Here is a 22285-nt window from a genome sequence, read left to right as displayed (position 1 = left end):
TGTACGGTGCAAAAGAAGTTCAACATAGATAAAGGCAGTGCAGGTTGGTGAGGGGGTCATCCGGGACCGGTTCAAATCTCACTCATTCCTCACGTTGGCCGTGGCCAGGAATTGAACTCAAGTCACCGGATTCAAAGCACAGTGCACTCTCCACTGCGTCAGCATATCTCATAAAAGTGCTTTGGGTAGGCATTTATCACTTTGGCTTTTGTTTTGCCAGACACCTATTGGTTGATAAATGTGTCTGGGGAAAAAAATAGCCTATTGTTTACCAAAACAAATACAGTATTTATTGGAAGAACACAATTTGAAACACACAGCAGAAATCACAAACCCAGGGCAATTATAGATGGTGGATTGGAAACAAAATTATGGCAATAGAGATGGAGTATTTTTTTTCAGGCATGATAAATTTGGCACTCAAAAGCACAATAAAAATATACACTGCGAGGGATGTTTCCATCAGACCACAGGCAGCAGTGATGTGAGTTAAATGTGAAAACTGACAAAGAGAGGCCAAAAATAATTACAGGCAAGAACAAGAAAGTAAACAGCAACAGTACAGGTTCTAAGCAACAGATTAAAATTCCTAGAGAACAAATGTGATTAAACCAATCTCTCCACCATAAACAATGGGATAACTCATCATTGAAGAAGGGACATGCCAAAGAGAGTGGGGAGCAGCGTAAAAACATTCATGGATTTTCTTCAACCACAAAAAGCATTTTTTTTATTTAAAGCTTTCGTGACTGCAGGGATTCATATTCTTGGTTCTTTCGGTAAAGTCACGTAGAAGGGAAATAATAAAATAATACAAATATAAAAAATTAAATTCTCACGACGTTTCGACTGCAACACAAGCAATCATCATCAGGTGTGAAATCCACAGCGAGAAAATTTTCAAACTTAAAATTTTTTCAAATTTTCAAATTTTTCTAATTTTTTAATTTTCTTGCTGTGGATTTCACACCTGATGATGATTGCTTGTGTTGCAGTCGAAACGTCGTGAGAATTTTGTTTTATACTTGTATTATTTTATTATTTCCCTTCTACGTGACTTTACCGAAAGAACCAAGAATACACAAAAAGCATGTTCATGGTAAGGTACGGTACATGTGTATGTTGTTTGATGCATGCTGGGAATTAGACTAAGAGGCAGAACCAGGATAACAAGGATCGGGACAAATGCCAACATGGAAACCACCTCATGAACTGCTAAGAAAAGTAAGTGACTTTGGGCAAGCAATATCGAGAGAAGTGATGATAGCCGATCGACAAGATTACTGATGGCAGCCAAAAGGGGAAACAACCCTGAGAGGTTGGCCACCATGGGGATTGAGCCATGAGATCAGATTTTGAAAAAATATGGATTGTGGCATCGCAGGACCTTCAGTGATGGTGACGATGTGAGGAGGCATTCATCCAGCAGGTAAACGTTAATGGTCCTTGATGATGATGAATGTGTTCATGTTGGCATTTATTTACACCTCCATTAAAACAATGTGTTTGTGTACTATCGGTGTCATGTGAATGTACGCATACGTACATACACAACATTCTAATTAAAGTGAAGTGTTTCTCAGCTCATTCCTGAAATGGTGCGTATCTCCATTGATGGCCCGAAGCCAGTTGGTGGATATTCCACATTCTTACTGAGGCAGCCAATATCTCAGTGAGATTTTGACAACAGAAAAGTAGTACACATTTTATTAGGCGAGTAAATCTCCTCACCAGGAATTGTACTCACAACCTTCTAGTTGTTGTGAGTGAAACACACGAAGTGAAAACGCTACGCGTCCAAATATGCATTGTAAGCAGATACATTTCGCACCCATGCACATATAAAAACTTTTCCTGAATATACTTCAAGAGCCACTTTGAAGACAGTATTGGATGGATTACCCATTATTGGTAATAGAGATTTTGGCACAAGTTGAGAACGTGACCATAAAACCCAATTCCTCTTCAGGTTAATTTTATTTATTAAAATAATTAACATTTATATTGCTTGACACGGGGGATTCAAAAGTCCCAATTTGTCCGATATAGATGTTGGGGCATATTAGCAGTCTGCAAGGGGCGGACAAAACAAGGGGATGGCGTTGCCATCACCATGTATACCCCATGGCGCGACTAGGCACAGCGCTTTGCTGTGGCGCTACGAGGTTGGCATCATCTCTCATTGAACGGTGCGTTTAGGATGATTCTCACGCACACGCTCAGCCATTGAGCGTGCGTTGCGTCCACGAACCGAGGGTTCGCAGGAAGATACGGCGCCTCCGATTGGCTGTATTTTAACATAAAGACAACAGATCCCCCGTGTAGTCGACACAGACTGTTGGGGCAAGTGCTGTTAGCGAGCACCGATGAAGACCGGCACGGCACACGAGGGGGTGGCTGGCCAGCACCACGCCCGACCACATTTGTCTCACCAGTGGCAATGTTTACTACACACCGCACCAGGTACTCATTTGAGGCTGAGTCGGCCTAGAGGATGCTCAGGACCGGGTTCAGATAATCGTCACCGGTGTTGGCCTTGAGCGGGAACCGAACTCGGGTCACCGGGTTCGTAGCGCAGCGCGATCAGCGCCACCACTACCGCTCCCCACGAAGACGCACACGAACACACACACACGCACACGTATGCAAAACTACCTTCCCCCGCTGACATGCATCACTTCAAGCAAGGGTGAGCAGTGAGGCCACAAATGGTCTCATTTGCTGCCGACGTGTTTAATTTGCAAATGACCGGCGTTTTTATTCCAGGTCCAATCCTCAACCCATTAGGATCCCGCCACGCTTCTTCTTTACATCGCGCGGCGCTCGCCTCGCTTCCCGGAGCGGCGTGCGCCAGAGGCCCCCTTTTACCTCCACCCTCCCATTAGGGACCGCCTTTTTACCTCCCCCCCCCCCATTATGGACCCCCTTTTTACCTCCCCCCCCCCATTATGGACCCCCTTTTTACCTCCCCCCCCCCATTATGGACCCCCTTTTTACCTCCCCCCCCATTATGGACCCCCTTTTTACCTCCCCCCCCCATTATGGACCCCCTTTTTACCTCCCCCCCCCCATTACGGACCCCCTTTTTACCTCCCCCCCCCATTATGGACCCCCTTTTTCCCCCCCCCCCCCATTATGGACCCCCTTATTACCTCCCCCCCCATTATGGACCCCATTTTTACCTCCCCCCCCCCATTATGGACCCCCTTTTTACCTCCCCCCCCCATTATGGACCCCCTTTTTACCTTCCCCACCCCATTATGGACCCCCTTTTTAACCTCCCCCCCCATTATGGACCCCCTTTTACCTCCCCCCCCCCATTATGGACCCCCTTTTTACCTCCCCCCCCCCATTATGGACCCCCTTTTTACCTCCCCCCCCCATTATGGACCCCCTTTTTACCCCCCCCCCATTATGGACCCCCTTTTTACCTCCCCCCCCCCATTATGGACCCCCTTTTTACCCCCCCCCCCCCATTATGGACCCCCTTTTTACCTCCCCCACCCCATTATGGACCCCCTTTTTACCTCCCCCCCCCATTATGGACCCCCTTTTTACCTCCCCCCCCATTATGGACCCCCTTTTTACCTCCCCCCCCCCATTATGGACCCCCTTTTTACCTCCCCCCCCCCATTATGGACCCCCTTTTTCCCCCCCCCCCCCCATTATGGACCCCCTTTTTACCCCCCCCCCATTATGGACCCCTTTTTACCTCCCCCACACCATTATGGACCCCTTTTTACCTCCCCCACCCCATTATGGACCCCCTTTTTACCTCCCCCCCCCCATTATGGACCCCCTTTTTACCTCCCCCCCCCATTATAGACCCCCTTTTTACCTCGCCCCCCCCATTATGGACCCCCTTTTTACCTCCCCCCCCCCCCCATTATGGACCCCCTTTTTACCTCCCCCCCCATTATGGACTCCCTTTTTACCTCGGATTGGGCGCGTCACTTCAAGAAGGCGTCGCAAGGCGATTGGAGGTGACTGTCAGGCGCCGCGACTTGGTCGGCTTTTGCGCGAGCGAGCGAACAGAATCAACGCAGCCACGAAAGCGAAACACAGACCCCGTAGCGCGTCTACGGGAGGGGGGGGGGTGCTGAGAGGGGCTGGAGGGGGCTGAATCCCCCCTAACCCCCAAAGAATGTTTAACGCACAGGCTTTCGTGAGCAATATCATCCATAATATCGTTTTTTTGGGTTAGATCGAGTAAATATATAAATGCGTCGTTAAACCCGCCACCATCCGACACAGCCAATTAGTAAGGTTTGTCACGCAAACAGAACATGCCAATTCGTTCCTTGTACAGCACACCGGTGTGTTGGAGAGCGATTGTGGATTTGCTCTCTATTATCGAGTCAAAGAATGTTGGCGGAAACGTTCGTACAATTTCAGCAGGGGGGCATGTGCAGCAGCCCTTTCCCTCAATGCACGGGCGGTGAAGAGCTGCAGCAGAATGCACAAGTGGACTACAGCAAACGCCATCGTTGCTCATTCCGTCCAGGAGTTAACATCTGTTTCGAGTGCCCCCCCACTCGCCTTAAAGCACAATATTGCACTCCAGGCTTGCGCGGGAAACGAGTATGAACGAAGTGCACGCCCTAACAAGTAAACCCGTAAAAACAAAGTTTTTCACTATAAATCCTTTATATGCGTGGCAGCGAACTTAATATAAAGGATTTAAAAATATATTCGCCTGTGGAGGACGCGGGGATCAATCCCGCGACCTTTGGCATGGGAAGCGAGGGCGCTACCAACTGCGCTACTCCGCCACGGCCTGTGGAGGGGTTACGCTCTGGGCTCTTATACTGTGACGTTCAGCCAAAGCGATGAATGAGTTATATTTGAATATATGTAAAATAATTTATTTTTGTCTAAAAAGTGTAAAATTTTGGGAATTTTTTTCACGAACATTAATTGTCTGGCACAACGAGTCTGTGTGGAAAATGTCAGCTCGATTGGATCACGGGAAGTGGGTTAAAAAACGACCGAAAGATTTGCACGGTCGTAAGCAAGCAAGCACGCAAGCACGCAAGCAAGCAAGCAAGCATGCGAACTTAATATAAAGGATTTAAAAAAATCACGACCATTATTTGAAACTTTTGCGTGAGAAACAAAGGCATTCGAGGGTCGCTAAGTTATACGCATCATTGCGCCGTCAAGGTGCGATGCGGCATCATTGCGTAATCCTCACCACGGGAAGATGAACATCACAGTGCCACTGGGCAGAGTCGTCCCTCAATGGGCCTGTGATACCAGGCTCGACTGCTCTGTCAAGAGTGGTTCCTCACGTGTGAATCATCCAATATTCCTACACAACGGAGCCACCCAACATTTGGATTGCAGTCAAATGGGATTTTTTCTTTTTCCCACACAATACAGCGGAAGCTGGATTTAAGAACATGCCTTGGGGAACAAGGTCCGCGTGCTTATATTAGAAGCAGTGTGCTCTACATCGCAAGCTGCCCTTCGCCACTCCCCACCTGTGCAATGTCAGCATGTGTTTCTTGTACTGTACCAGAATTGTGCTTATATCTTAGTATCACTGGATACATTTAAGCCAGCCAGTAGCGGCTGGGCTATGTTGTTCAACCATTCGATTAGCAGCCCTCCCAAAACACCCCATAGAGGTAATTGGCATTCCCAAAATCCATTCCGATAGGCAAGCAGCCTACTTGCTGCCTTTCCTGGGTGGTGTTTCATAAACAAGTATGTCACCTCACGGGGGAGGGGGAGCAACCGCTGCTCGTACAAGAGGTTCGAATCAAGCAGGCCACCCTCGTTATTACTGCGGGTGTATTGACCATGAAATGACGCGCAATCTGCTTTCTCTGCGGCCATTGAACATTCCCTGATGTTATTCAAAATAAGTGGGCTATTCTGTTCCATTCATGGTCCAAATCTTGTAGACAAAAAAACCACTCAATTGGGATTTCACTGAATAGCATTGGCCCCGTCTATAAAAAAAACTACTGCAGCCTGCGTCTATGCAAAGCAGCAGCGCCCTCATGATAGCCTATAAGGACGATGCGAATACCAAATGTATTAACTTGTTGTTCATTATGAATCCACAAACAACCAAAGCTCTGGGTTGAGTCACATGATTTATGTTTGATAATACATTTTTATGATAATATATTTTTTAATAACAGCGCACCACACCCCGACACACGGCAGCGAGAGCGCACGTGGTGTAATCATAATCATCAGAATATTTATTTACACCGGAGGAATCCGATGAACTGTAAAGCTATTTTTTTTACACAAGTCCAGTATATTTGAGGGGGGGGGAGGAGGGATTGCCAATGTTGTATCCCGACGGAGCCTGTCACGAACCGGCGGCAACGCCACGAGAACGCCCCCCGGGACGCGACGGCCAAGCCCCAAGCATCGCGGTAAAGCCAATTTGCAAGGGAAGCCACGGAAACAGAGACCCCCCCCTCGTTTAGCATTCGAGACCAGCCGCGGTCAACGTCCAACTTTAGAAATACGATAGAATCAGTGACAGCTTGACCCTCATGGGTCCATAACGGGGTGGAGGTTGGGACGGGGTGCGATTTTGACTTTGAAGTAAGAGATACATTGCACCGGTGGAGATTTCGGCCCCATCCATTGCGCGTTGCATTGCTCCGTCACGCACACATTTTGTCGCACTTTCAGTTTGCTAATAAGTTTGGAATCTTACTCTTCATTTTTTTAAATATCTGCCAAAAGACACCGATCAGAATGTGCAAATTTACCACGGCGAATGTTTTATTTAGCTCAGTCGCTTAAGCGGAACTGAATGGCTCTTTAGAGGGATGGGTAATCTGTTAGATTATACGGAGATCTGATCCTCAAGGATTCTCCACTAATTTCATGAATGAGATATCATATGCAAGCTTACTTTATATAGTTGATAGAACAAGCCAAAAATTTCCACAAAAAATGTTTAAGCTCATTTGCCTTCTTAGCCCCAACGCTAAACGTCCGCTCTACGATTTTCAATAGCCTGGTGTGTGTGTGGTGTGAGCGCTGCTTCAAAATCATATACCAGACATGTATGTGCCATTGGGTATAGGTGTGAATGTGGGGGGACGGGAGGAGACGGTGAATCTCAGTGGGATTCCCACGGGTACAAATATATGGATTGACTGTTGACCTTTGTTTAGCTGGGCTGGAGGCCATTGACATTCATTCTTGCTATATCAAGGAAGGACATGGTTATGGCCTTTACTTAGAAAGAGCTGAAACATGTTTTTTTCTAATTTAGCGACTACATTTTCGAATGTGGGCCTTTGTAGCTATGACACCAACACGTTATGCCCCAACATTATACAGTATGACATCATTGGATCTTTAACATGCACATTGAAACAGATGGTGGTGCACTTTGGTCATTCCTTTGGTAGTCGAGGAAAAGCACGCAAACTGACTCTGTAACAAGTGGACTGACTGCTGTAGCAGGGACTCTTGGTTGCCAGAGCTAACGGGTTTTGAATCTCTATGGCGTTAAAATGCCTCAGCAACTCAAAAGCGCCTTACATCAAATCCCATCTCAAACGGTTCAATGCCCTGCGGCAGTCAAGCCAAGGGGATCACTCCATCGCAGCTGTCCCTGTGCCGCAACAAGGCGTACACAGCAGCATCTGCCTGCAAATCGGCATTAGTCTGTCAGTAGGGGGCAACATTGAGATGTGTTTTGTTCCCAATTAAATAATTTGCCAGCAATTAATCGAATGTGTCTAATTTTGACCATGACGACAGCGCACGTGGCCTAACCTACTTCAAGCCACGTCTGAACACCAGCCGTGAAGCAAACGGCACGAATCTACGGTTAATAAACCCCGCATTATTGCCCAGGGTGGCCACTGAGTGAGCACCACAAACCTCCTCAACAAGTGCTGCTGTTGTGTGTGTGTGTGTTTGCCTCGTAGCTATGCTCTGATTGAATCCCCAAGAGTAAAGCCTCCAATATATATTTTTAAAATCAATAACATTTTATTGAACTCAAACAAATGGCATTCATTTGTGGGAATTTCATGAACACTCTCCGATTTTTCAAATCAGCCTCCACGTACCTCAACGCGCTTGCGCCGATGAAGGAACCAGGGCTGCCAGTATTCCATCACAGAAAAGGATTTATCAGCATTGTGGAACAATTTGTGAACAGCATCATGCAACACATTTGTTTTTGGGTTCGTTCACGTAGTATTTGTATGCCAAAATTCTCATCATAAACCTTTCCGCAATAATTTTGGCATGAAGCTACGACCATGTGGCCAAACCATAAAAACAAATGTGGATAATCCTTATTGGCTATGAAATACCCACGTTTGAAGTCAGCATCCTATACAGCAGCATCGTTTAAGAATTGCTCAGTTCGCTGGCCAAGGGTGCCCAGATCTGAGATGTACAATGGATGAGTCTCCAGGGCTCTTATGCTCGTGTGTGGGCTATTGTTGTCTTATTGGCGGAGACTTTACCATTTATATATCTGGACACATTAACCAAATAAAGTATTAAATATCTTCATTGTCTTAAAAAATATACGTAATTTTTTTTTTTACAAATACCTCTATTTTCTTCTTACAATATACTAAATGACCACACACCGAAATTAAAACACTACACAAATTGTAATAAATCAGACAGGTTTTAACTGACGCAAGAACAAGGCATTGGCAATCGCCGAAAATGACCAACATCTGACGCACAGAACTCTACTATAACACAGAATCAGGTGCTTATCTTTGTAAGGAAAGTGTAAAGGTCTAAACAAATGTTGAAGGACTGAAATTGCTCTAGACATAAATATTGTTAATTATGATTTTTAAAAAATTACCCTTTTATCTGACAACAAAATTGACGCCTTTTTTACAAGGAGTCATGTTTGCATTGACCACAATACCTGCGGACGGAATGCAAACAAAAAACACAACTCTGATAATGTATGCACTGTCCTTGAAATTGATTGGTCCATACCCCAGACAGTTTTTCTTAGAGCCTAGTCTCACATGGTGTTGGACCAGATGACGCCAAAAAAAGGTGTCAGTTTTGTTGCCAGGTAAAAGGGTAAAAAACTAATTATCATATTTTGCTACTGGCAAAGGAGGTTCCAATGTTATAAACATTGTTGTTTTAAAGGTACACACCCCATGTAAGGTTTAAATAAGTAACAAAGGTTGAAATTGCATGATGACTCACTGGTTCCCCTTAACATGTTGAGAGGTAAACTACCACAAATATGCATGAAAGCAAGCACACACAAAAAGACAAAGATCCCCCGTATAGCCTTTACAGACTGTTGGGGCAAGTGCTGTTAGCGAGCACCTATGAAGGCCAGCACGGCACACGAGAGAGCGGATAGGCAGCACCAAGCCCAGCCGCCGTGCTGTTAACAATGCACACCACATTTACACACCAAACCAGGTACTCATGTAAGACTGTGTTGACCTAGGGGAGGCCATGGAAATGGTTCAGATGTTCACCATTGTTATTGGTCACGCACGGATATTGAACTCGAATGGCTGGGTTCATAGCACAATGCGCAAACCACGAAGCTACTGCACTCCACACACAGACGTGCACGCATATCCACACACAGCCACGCACGATTGCGCCGCGTATGCAAAACGAGACATCGGAGACATAGGGAGACAATGACACTTCTGGAGCAAGCGCCGTCAGTAAACGTCTGCCAGGGGCTGCGTTGCACACAAGGATGGCATCACAAATATTCCAAATGGCTCTATGCGTCAACAAGTGCCGGGTGATGCTCACCCCTGTTGGCCGCCATGAGCCCGTGGTCCTGTTCTTGTCGTATGACCGCTGATGTAGATCCAGAGCAACGACAACTATTTCACATTCAGGCGGTACAAGTCAGACAACCGCGTCAGGAGCCAGCGGAGTGAACCGCTCCTTCGTATTTGTGGATCGGGCATTGCGTCGTTCTACGTTGTATGGTCTCTTCTAATTTCTAGATTTGAAGTTTTCGTGACTGCAAGGATCCATACTCTTTGGTTCTTTCGGTAAAGTCACGTAGGTGAAAATAACAATTAAAATAAAGAAATTAATACGATCACGACGTTTCGATTGCAACACAAGCAATCATCATCAGGTATGACAACTACAGCAAGAAAATGTTTTGACTGAAGTGGGAAAGATGCCGGACCTTTATAACTTCGGCATCTCTCCTACTTCAGTAAAAAAAAAAAAAAATATTGCTGTGGTTGTCACACCTGATGATGATTGCTTGTGTTGCAATCGAAACGTCGTGATTTTTATTATTATTATTTTTTAGGGGTGGACCCCTGAACCTAAGCCAGTAGTAGAAATTCCACATTCATAAGGTTGGTTGTCAGTCTCTCCGCCACTGCTGACTTCCCAGTGTGGAATCAGAGGTATCGACCACAGGGGGACGATGGTCTGAGACAACCATCAACTAACCATCAGCTGGGATCTTAGCTCCTTCATCTTGCAGTTGGCCCATGACCAAATCACCCGGAATGCATCTAGTCACGTCAGACCTTGGAAGCTAAGCAGGGTTGAGCCTTAATAGTGCTCACAATGTACAAACATCAGGTACTGTAGGCCAAGTGGGCAGCAGAGAGGAGTGAAGCTATATCCATTGGTGCTCTGTACTTCCTGCACATTCGCAAACTCCAACACTGACCAGCGGCGTAGGGAGCCCCTAATCCAGCAGTGGATTTACAAATGGGCTGGGTATGTGCATGAGCTTCCAGTTGTGAGCTGAGATGTGTTAAAAAGCGAACATGTTTCATGGTTTGCATCTCCCTTGACAATCCATCGAGCGTTTGTTTCCGGCTGAATTAACTTATGGGGGCGGCCTAGTCCAGGTTTATATCCAATTACCACTGCAGCAGTGCATCACCAGGAATTGCATGGAAGTTGTGGGAAGCATAGTGTTCTATTCAACATTATCCCCCAATGCACACACCCACACACAACGCACCACAACAATGGAAGTGCGTGATCAAATTATGTTCACAGCAGAACAAAGGCAAACCCAATGGCTGCATCCAGGGAGCATAGGATGCCATTGCCAACACGTGACTCACAAACTGCCGTTCCCTCCCTCTGCCCCCCCCCCCCCCACATAGCAATGTGCATCAGGAGAATTCCCATGGCCTATCCTAAAGCAACATTAATAATGATCATAGTGGTGCTGACAGGGGGTGGATTAAAAAATATAATCTCCTCATGAAAAGTTTCGACAGAAAACTGAGGAAGAAAATTGTTCAGAATCAGAATTTAAATATGTTATACTGGAGAAATCCGATGAGCTATAAAGCTACTTTTCACAGATGTCCAGTAGGGGCAGGTCAGAACGTTACAACAACAAACACTACAAAGCAGGAAAGGAGTGCAAAGTGTAGGAAAGATAAACAAATAACTAAAAAATGTATGAAAATAAAAATAAACTACGTATTTTTTACCAGGTAAGGCCCACTGAGCTATATAGCTATTTTTCAAAAGCGACCTGGCCACAAATGATAGCTCAAGAAAGTGGCTTATCGTGGTACAGTCGGTGTCGACATATGCATAGAAGACAACAAGAATTGAAATGACAAACAATTTGGAAAGTTTTCAAGGAGAGGAATGGACATAAATGCAAATAAATAGGTATCGAGGCTAATGCAAGTGGCACGAGCTCTGCCTGAGGAAAATCATAAAAAACATACACAGATTGGCCATGTTGTGAGAGGTCAACACTTGACCTCGAGAGACGATGTTGGTGGATGAGTTGAAGGAAGTATGATGACCCGAGAGTAAAATAGAGCGAAAGTATGAAAAGAGTGTGAAGACCATTTAACTTGTGCATGGGACCTGTCAACAAAGACGTAGCAGCAATGGGATTGCATCCCAAAGCAAAGTTCCCCCCATTAATTCGGCAGAATTGTATGGCTATTCATGAGCGGTAATCATGACACTTTGCTTATGGCCACTGACTGCAATCATCCAGACCCAATGAAAATCGTTAATTTCTCTCTCAAGAGGTGGCCCACGTGCGGGCCCTCACATCTGCCTTTGTAGCTTTTGTTTAGGCTCCCTGTGGTCTCGCAGCTCAACGCACTAGCTCGTAGACACACATAAATGAAAACAAAGATCCCCCGTATCGCCTCAGTAGACTGTTGGGCCTATGCGCTGTTAGCGAGCACCTATGAAGGCCGGCCACGACACGCGTGGGGGGTGAGTGGACAACACCACGCCTGGCCGCCTTTTTTCTCCCCAGTGGCGATGTTTACACACCGCACCAGGTACTCATTTGAGGCTGAGTCGACCTCAGGCAGGCCTAGGACCGGTTCAGATAATCGTCACTGGTCTTGACCGTGAGCGGGAATCGAACCCTGGTCGCCGCGTTTGCAGTGCAAAGATCCCCCGTGTAGCCTTGACAGACTTTAGGAGCAAGTGCCTTTAGCGAGCGCAACACGCACACGCGCGCGTGCGTGCGTGCGTGAGGAGGCCCAATTACATGAAATTAACGCCCTCGCTCGCTCGCTCGCTCGCTCCCGGCCCACCGAGGGGAATGACCGCACAGCAAAAAGTAGACCACGCTCATATTGCCGCCATCAATCTCGGTCAACGCCGCGTGGGATTTTGGGAAGGCGGAGACGAGGAGGTGACACGGCCACGTTCGGGGAGTCGGCCGGGCAGATTTGATTCTGCGACCCACCTTTGTCCCTTTTCAATAAGATTCAAGGTCCCAATTGTGCGGATGAGATATGACCGCGTGCTGCGCGCAATCAAATCCGGCCCGCCATTGCGTTAGGGTTGGGTTCAGATCTGGCCAGAGCCATAGCTCCATCTATTCACACTGATATACGTTTGTGTTTTTTTATATATATACAATGGTGATACTCTGCGGTGGTGAAGTGGTCAGCACACCGGATTTGCAGTCCAGGGGTCGCTGGTTCGATCTCGCAGCACGACCGGCAAACTGCAACGTTCACCTAGGAGTCTAGATGGGTTCAATTGCACAATCAGACGGTAGCTTGCTTGTGGCAGAGCAAAGTACGATTACAATGACCTCTTCTGAGGCATTTGCCGAGTGTGGAAGAGTAGCCCAAAATACCCTCCTTTCGTGGAGGCCCTTTTGCCAAAAAGCCGTGCGAGCGAGCGATTGCAGGGTGGCACCATTACATTGATCTCGTGCGTCGTAATCAGTACTCAGCGCTCTGCGTTGTGAACCTGGCAAGCCGAGTTCGATTCCCGGTAAACATGAGCACTGAGCGATATCCGAACCGGTTCTGGGGCTCCCACTTCACCAACCCAACCCGCACTAACCAGCGTGGTGAGATGAGGTATGGTCAAACAGCCCCCGCCCCTGCCATGACCCAAAACAGCGTGAGGGCAGGCAGTCAACCAGCAGTGGCTTCACACAGGGCTGGCGACGAGTATATATGAACGCAAGAGTGAACCGTGGCGATGGCCGTATAAAAATAAAATCCTCAACGCAGGCAATTATAGTGAATGAGAGCACAGCAGAGAGCACCGGAGAGACGGCTTTCACTGCAATTAAAACGTCTCTGTGCCGGTGTGAGCCGCAATTAGGACAATTAGGCAGAGAAATAAATTAAAAACCTTGATTCTCAAAAACGCCCACGTGCATTTCTCCATGAATGCCTTGACGTTTTTTTCCCATCAAATTTTTTTTATTAAACGAGGGGGGTATTTTTGGACATCAAAAGCCGCACTTGTGCATCTGATAAAAAAAATCATCCAGACATCATCATCACATCTGGTGGTAAAATTGTTTTCAGTTTGCTGCTTGCTGCTGCTTGCTGTGACTGAAAACAGCCTGAACTGTCATAAATTGGAAAGAGAAAGTTGACAGTTTTCAGCCTGTGACATCATTTTGAGGTTAAGCTGTAAAATGACTGGATACCGACTGCCTTGGGAGATTGAAAAAGGTGCCCGAATGAATAATCTTGATGATCATCATTAGTATTATAATGATTGCTATTGGTAAATACATTTCAATAATACAATCAAACAACACATGGCACAACACCTCGTGAGCCCATTCACCACAGTGGAATTTATTTTTCAATGGAGACCTGTACGGTCGCATAGAGCATACTGAGCACCCTTCATATTTCTAATATTTCTTGTCATAACAATTTTCTAATTTTCAATGTGTACTGCAAAACTGGGACGCAATGTTCCACTGTAATAGATCATTACACTTCTCAAGTCCTTACACTGACAGGTGTAATGAGATGGATGGGTTTGCGTGCGAGTGCTCACAGTGCGGTGCCGTTAGTTTACAGCTCTTACAAGGGTGAGTTTAGGGTGGTGGAGTGATGCCTGTGATCCGGTACTGTGTATGTACGTATGTTGAACTTCTTTCGCGCGCCGTGCGTAGACAACTGCGCTCATCGGAGGTGCGGGGGAAGGACAACGAACTAATCACAAAAAGCAGTTCTAAATAAATGAGTGTTGAATAGATTTAAAAGTGCATAGGTCCAGTGGCTTCCCAATATCGGAAGGAAGAGCATTCCAGAGGGCCGCAGAAGCTTATTTGAAAGTGGGCGATGCAGTGACCGTCTTTGTTCGATGGTCAAGAGCCGTAGCGAGGATAACCAGAGTTTCCGTGATGGTTTATGCTCCTTGACGAGATCAGCAAAGTATTGTGGTTTATATGTGGCAAGCACTTTGTGTTTAATGAGTGTGACCTTGACAGCAGAATCGGTGGATCACGCAGATGTTTATCATGTGCTTTGAGACTCATTCCGTTGGGACTGTGAGATGGCCAAGAGAAGGCAGGAGAGAGGTGAGTTTTTGTAACCAGTCTTAAAAGACTTGTAATATTATCTCCCTCATCATATATGTTGGGGTTTATCCCTTATTGCGCTCCAGTTTCTTCCCATATTTAAAATACTTTTTAAGCAACTAGCCCCACACATTACGAATCAATGCCGGACCCTCCATGATAATGCATCCTGATACTCAGTGATGCTTTACTCATATAGGCCATATGTCCAAACTAATTACAATTTTATATTCCGATGGTAGTCCTCGTTGTCAACATTGTCTCTGTTTCTTTTGTACGTCGGCTTTAAAATGCTGGAGCTTTTGCTTGCTTTTCAATATTCCGATTTGGCTGACAATAACAAATCAATCGCACATTTTCCCACGGTGTGCCAACTTCATTTGATTGGCTCTGTTGGGTGGTGTAGGGTTATAGTAAAAAAAACACAATGGCATTATACCTACACAACCTAACCCTAGAAAAACAAATTATGAATCGATGTCTTCTAATCAAGGGAGTGCGTTTGTGGCTTTCTTACTCCCACCGCTGGCCACGCTGCTCCACTTCCACATGAGCTCCTTGGCAAGACTCCTGGCTTCATTTGTGGCGCTTATGTTGGGCCTCTTGTTATGTGGTGGGAGAAGACCATTAGGCCTTCTCCGAGGTGACAGGCCCTGCCAGCTGGCGGCGACGTTGTGTTCGTGTGAGTGCCCTCATGAGAGTAATTCATGAGAAGGTCAATATTCACACAATTCTCTGGCACTGGACTGCCTCTTGCCTACGTGATCTTTAAGTTTGGGAATTATGAATTCTACACAGAAGACAATTTATAAACGCTACGTTCAAGGATGTGGAACGGCAGGCACAGATGTTGTTTCATTTATTTCGCCAGGAGATTAAATAAACCCAGGTGAGAGGCATGAAACGGCATTGCCTCTTCAACAGGGGCGACCTGGCTTGCAGATATTCGCACTATGAACCGGGCAGCTTGAGGTCGATTCCAGATCGCGGCTAACACCAGTGGTGAGTAATATCTGAACTGGTCCTGAAACCTCCCGCTCTCCAACTTCATCCACCCATACAGACCAGTGCAGTGGAATATGGTCAAACAATGCCCCTGTGATTGGCACGGCATAGGAAGGCCTTCATCCAAGCAGTGAGCTACCAAAACGCTGCACATTGTACATTAGATCAACATCAATCATGGTTTTATACAAGAAAATAAGCCTTATAAGGAAATGTAACATTGATGCTTACTAATTTACCCATGATAACCTGGTACTTGTTTTTGGCTAAATAAATTCATATGCCTGTTTATAATAACCCGATTCACCCTTTATTTTGCTCAGCCTCAGAACTCCTTTGCAATGCCTGGGCTCTATGGCCAATACACGTGTAAGGAAACCAAATCACATGGGTGAAGATTACTCAGAAATTCTGCATAGATACATCATTAATCTACTTTATCTACTGCCTCCTACAGGCACTTTGCTATCCTGCAAATAAGCTGCAGCCTCGTCTCCAAGTCACTGTATTAAAGGGATACCCCATCTACAAAAGTCTATGCAGGATAATTTGTTAAAAAAAGAGCATTCTGCTGTGGTATAATGGTAATCACTCTGCCATTGTAATTCATAGGTCTTCAATTCGATCTCCCAGTGCGGCAGTTGAAACATTGGGGCATATTTCATGAATCTCCCTGCCTCTGTCCACCCGGCAGTGTACATGGTTCCACAATGGTCGATCGACGTGTGGTGGGGTAAAGTGTGGGTACTCCTACCTCTTCTAAGATGTCTGGCTAGCATGGATGAGTGTGGCCAAAAACCCTCTAGAGGGCCTCTCTAGAGCTCCCTTTAGCGGAAGCCCTTCCACCAACAGTGTTGTAAGCAAGAAATTGCAGGGCCGTACCTTTACCACCTTTGCCACCTTTACAGCCTACAAAAGGCACCGCGGTGGCGAGATTTTAACGACCTCGCCTGGTATACAGGACGTCGTGGGTTCGATCCCGACCCTGACACCTATATATTTGGAGTTTGCATGTTTTCCCCGTGGTCGTGTAGATTTTTCTCGTAGTCCTCCGGTTTTTCCCTCCACATTTTTAAACGTGCGTTTCGAGTATTTGGCTGCTGTCCATTTCCACGTGAAAAGCCACGTCGTTGAGATATCATTTGTGGCCAGGTTGCTTCTGAAACACAGCCATATAATAGCTCAGTGGGCGTTAATTGGTAAAATAAATTGTTAAAAATAATAAATAATAAAAAGGTTGACACGTTATATCTATAAGAAAAAATGTGCACACTTTGCTTATAACCAAAATAACTCTGCATATTTGGACGATACATTATTCATTAACATGCCACATCTTCCCGTCCACTTCCAGTTGAGGCATGAGTCATCGTAATTAATGTCTTCACTTGTCATTGTCTATTCATGATCACATAAATAAAATAAACAAGCTTTTTGTGTTTCACGTGGCTGACAACACGCGTCAAATGAGATCGTTGAATCGTTTTACAAAAAAAAAGCACTTGGAGAATGGTTTGACCCATCATGTCGTCAATTCTTTATTCAATGCTTCAGTATGTACAGATCAAAATTCAAGTCATTTACAGCGTAATGTTGACCTTAAACGAAAAAAGATGATTAACTTTTAAATTGTGAAGATTGCCAAAGTCAGGGTCACATTGCTACCGTTTTACTGCATCTCTGCAGTGTGTGCTTTTATTATAAGTGGGTCACGTGGGAGGTGTGTATTCTGGGCAAATTACATGACTCATTTGTTATGCTATTTTTACATTATGCGAGGAATATTCATCCAAAGCTGCCTGCTATCCTTGCAATTTTCTTTATCCCTTTTGCTGTACACTATGTTGCAATAATTAGCAATTGTTCATTCTCATGTTCCCGAAACAAAGCACAGAGTTGACAGCAAGAATAGCCGAAATCAATGCTGCGGTGTTTGTGAAATGGGCAATAATGAGGGCTGGCGGTTCCTCAATTGTGATCATTCCCACTCATTTGTGTGGGTGTGTTCTTTCGGATGCTCATATATATGGAGGCGGAGGTGGAAAAAAAACATAATTTCATTCGGACCACGATTTCGGGAGAGCAGCTGTTGGTTTGTGCGCTTTTGCACGTGTGCAGTGGATATTTAGCGCAGTAGCAAGGCGGTAGTTGTCATACAATAAATGTATGAACTTCATGAACTTCTTTCGCACCTTACGTAGCCAACCGTGCTAACCGAAGGTGCTTAGAGCCTGGGACACATGGGTTCGGTTCCCAGCAACGGATAACACTAGTGGGAAAATTATATCTAAAAACCTACAATGGGCCTCCCCTTCAATGAGTACAGTAGTTGTTCTTATGTTATCAACAGCAAAGTGGCGGGTGGACTTAGCATATCCCATTATCCGTGAAATGACTGAACGGTGGCGAGATGTTAACTACATCGCCTGGTATACAGGATGACGCTTGTATATTTGGAGTTTGCATGTTCTCCCCGTGGATATGTGTGTTTTTCTCCGAGTTCTCCGTTTTTTTCCCTCCACGTTTAGAAACATGCATTTAGAGAATTTGGCCACTATAAATTTCAACGCAATAAGCCACTTCGTTGAGCTATAATTTGTGGCCAGGTCGCTTCTACAAAAGAGCTAACTCAGTGGACCTTCCTGGTACAAAATAAACAACAGTTGCGTTTTATAGTTTATCAGCAACAGAAATGCAGAGAATGGGCCACACCACCTCATTATGCATTACACTGTTTTTGGAAGGTCATTACTTACAGCAGGAACTTTCCCAAACAGTCTGCAAGGATTATAGGGGGGGGGGGGGGAAACATTGTATTTGTTTGTGTGTGCGCCTGTATGTTTAATATCTTTAATTATTCACGAGTCACAAGCATTCCATCTCTCAGGGACACCCCCTTCAGACAAACATATATTTAATGCCCTGCCAGGTTATCACATGACTTAATAAAAACACAACATCCAAAACCAAACACCTTACATTAAAATAAAACTACAATTACTTGACTTCAACCAAACTGAACGTATTTAAGCAGATACAGATTAGGATAAAAGCGAGTTCTTTTGTTTCCAGCACTACTGGTGTTCCATAAGAGAATTGTCCATAATCGGATTCACTGATCTGGAAGATCTCTCAATAACGACAAAATGCTGCGTCTCTCATGCAAGCAGCTAATCTGTATGCCTTTCCAGACACCTCCTCTACACCACTGCACCAATTTCCACCAACTTCAATAGCTGGCACATCGCTTTAAAGATTATGATACATGGTTTATGTAAATGAGAAAAAAGTACGATTTTGGTTTAAAATATGCTACCCAATAACGAGGCTTATTTGTCCTACATATCCACTTTACCATTCACAGTAGCGTGACAAATGATGAAGTTTTATAATTTAAAAAACCATACAATTGAGAAGTGTGCACGGTGGGGGGGGGGGGGGGATCTGCATTGGATCTCAATTTGCTTCCACTGGCACTGTCCTGGACACATGATTTCACTCCTCTTCTTCCCACCTCCCCCCCTCTAACCCAGCTTAAATATACGCTCCAAGCTTGGTGGTGTTTCATTCTTCGCCTGAGGACGGCTGCTTGCGTTGTGGCCAAAACGTCGTGAGAATTGTTTTATTATGTTTTATTTTTATTATTGTATTACTTCCCTTCTACGTGACTTTACCGAAAGAACCAAGAAGATCCTCATTGGCTGTTGGACAAAGCAATGGCGGAGGATATATAAATGGCTTTTTCGATCCATATAAAATGAGCCCGATGTCACAGACAAGTTGCACACACTGGCAAGGTCTTCGCAAATTGGTTGAGCTGAAGGTTTTTTTGTTTGTTTATATATTTGCAAGCTACCAAAATGGGAACACACGGTTCTTGACACATTGGCTGACAATTCTCACGCTGCGAACTGTTTTTTTTCCATCTTTAATATATGGATCCTTACTTTGTATATTTTATACGTATTGCACCACTGTGCCACTCAAATATTGAACTCACTGACCTTTGTAAATCCCCTGATAGACTCCCCATGCCGTGTTTGCCCTAGGCACTGTTTGACCATACTTCACCAGGATGGCCAGTAGAGGTTGGTGAAGGGTAGGTAAGATCCCGCACCAGTTCATGTATATCTCGCCATCGATGTTAGCCATGGCTGGGAATCTAACTCTTGATGGGTTAATAGTGTAGTGCGCGAACACTGAGCCACTGCTCCTCCCCACATGTATTAAGCCACTTCTGAAAATGACAAACATCCCCCGTGTCCCACACAGACTGATGGGGCAAATGCTGTTAGTGAGCGCCTATTAATTCTGACATGGCACATGTCACCCCATTGCTGATATTTATACATTGTAGCAGGTACTCATTTGAGGTTGAGCTGACCAGCTTGAGACACCACTTTAAACTAACAATATCTGTGACCGGGCACCACGCCCAGATTAATAGGTTTGTAACATAGTGTGCCTATCACTGTGCCACAGCCTCACACTGAAATAAAATACAAATACAAATCTCCCCCATGCAGTCACAGACAGACTTTTTGGCAAGTGCTGTTAGCGAGTGCCTATGAAGGCCAGCACTGCATATGAGGGGGTGTGTGGCCAAAACCACGCCCGGCCACATTTGTCTCCCCAATGCTGATTTTTTCACCAGGTAATAATTTAAGGCTGAGTTAAGCTCAGGGAGGCCCTGTACCGGTTTAAATAATCGCCACTGTTATTTGTAATGAGTGGGAATCGAACTCGGATTGCCAGGATTATAGATAGCACATATGTGCACACACATTTTTTTCCCATTTTTTTATTTACCTCCATTTATATCACTGGTTTTCTCAGATGTTGATTATTTTTGAAAATCCTTCCCGACTCAATCCTAAATTATTAAGTACACACCGGGGGTGCCTTGCCTTTCCATCAGGTGCCACCTTCTAAATAGAATAACAATCAACAGCAACATGACGTGAGAATACAATAAATGTGATTTGTCCTGTTTACTGCACGTACATACAAATGTTATAAAACCAAAAGTGTTAATACGTTTTCCAAAAATTCCCTCCATACAACGGTGTGGAATAATGGAACCCACACAAGTGAAAAACACTGCACATTGACAAAAAACAATCTCTCCTTACAGACAGCGCATGAAGTTCAAAGCAATTGTAGTGAAATCGCGGGATGTCACTGTGCATTGCCGGCCCGGGAGAGGCACGGCGCGCGAAGTAATGACATCGCGGACACCACTAAGGTGTGGGTGTAATACCGGCCATAGAGGGAAGAACCAAAAAGTACAGATAACTACCTAATAATATGAATGATAACACCATGTAACATTTGTTTTTGATTCTGGGTAATAAGTGTTATTTCCTAATTGCTTAAGCCTCAAAAGTACAGAAAATCGCTATTATTCCCCACAAACTTTGCTTTTGTGACCAGGACATTGATATTTAGAAATAAATACAGTAATATAAATAGTAGTATAAATAGAGGGGCCTTAAGCCCACCAGTTCAGTTTAGTTCCAGCTGCCTAAGTGGATACATATCAATCTAGATTTGAAGTTTCTGTGACTGCAGGGATCCATACTCTTCGGTTCTTTCAGTAAAGTTACGTCGGCATAAAATAAAATTAAATCACGACGTATCGGGCGCAACACAAGCGTCCGTCATCAGGTGGGACAACCACAGCCAGAAACAATTGCTGAAGTGGGCAAAAGGGGCTGCTGTAACAAGAGGCTATATAGGTAAGAGAGGGGGGAGGAGCCAGGGAGGAGAGATAGAGAGGGGGGTGTGGGGTAGGAGTGGAGCGTTGCTAGAGGGATTAGGAAAAGGGCGAGCACGGCAAAATGCCGGGCGGCGGGAGGGAGGGGTTAGTAGGGCTGGTGAGAGGGAGGCTGAAGAAACTGAAGATGCGGATATGAAGGCAACACCATAAAGCAGTTAAGATTTTACCTGGTTAATAACATCCTTCCAATGATTGCTCAATTTGTATCCATCTTCTCGGTTGAAGATCCTGGAGTGCAATGAATTCCCCAAGAAGCTCACTAGTAAGGAGAAATCGGCTTGAAACAGCTTTGTCGCAGTGGTTCGTGGCTTCCTGGGCAATCACGAGGTCGAAAACTATGTGGAGCTGGTTGAGACTGGTGAAGAACTATGGCACAATGGGCTGTAGGATGTCCCTCAAAGTCCATATCCTTGATGCTCATCTTGATAAATTCAAGGAGAACATGGGAGCGTACTCGGAGGAGCAAGGCGAGCGCTTCCACCAGGATATACTGGACTTTGAACACCACTACCAAGGACAGTATAACACGAACATGATGGGCGACTATATTTGGAGGCTTATTCGTGAAAGTGATTTCCAGTATAATCGTAAATCTCGAAAAACTACTGACTTCTAAATCTTTTATAGTAATTGTTGTATTACTTGTAGAAAAATACATGTTAATTTTGATTCATATGTTGTTCTTTTCTGACTTTGTGAACGAAAAGACACAAATTCGCCTGTTT

General features: G+C 45.1%; 1 protein-coding gene across 4 annotated transcripts in view; it reads right to left on the bottom strand.

Annotated features, from left to right (window-relative positions):
• The window catches only part of LOC133351440 (SH3 and multiple ankyrin repeat domains protein 3-like), a 631852-nt gene that overhangs the window by 452787 nt on the left and 156780 nt on the right, over positions 1 to 22285 (bottom strand). The gene's annotated exons all lie outside the window — the stretch shown is intronic.

This window comes from Lethenteron reissneri, chromosome 37 (genome assembly GCF_015708825.2).
Source record: "Lethenteron reissneri isolate LAM-NWPU_2019-01 chromosome 37, ASM1570882v1, whole genome shotgun sequence".
NCBI lineage: Eukaryota > Metazoa > Chordata > Hyperoartia > Petromyzontiformes > Petromyzontidae > Lethenteron > Lethenteron reissneri.
Note: the sequence above shows the minus strand (reverse complement) of the source record. Positions and strands in the feature narration are given on the sequence as shown.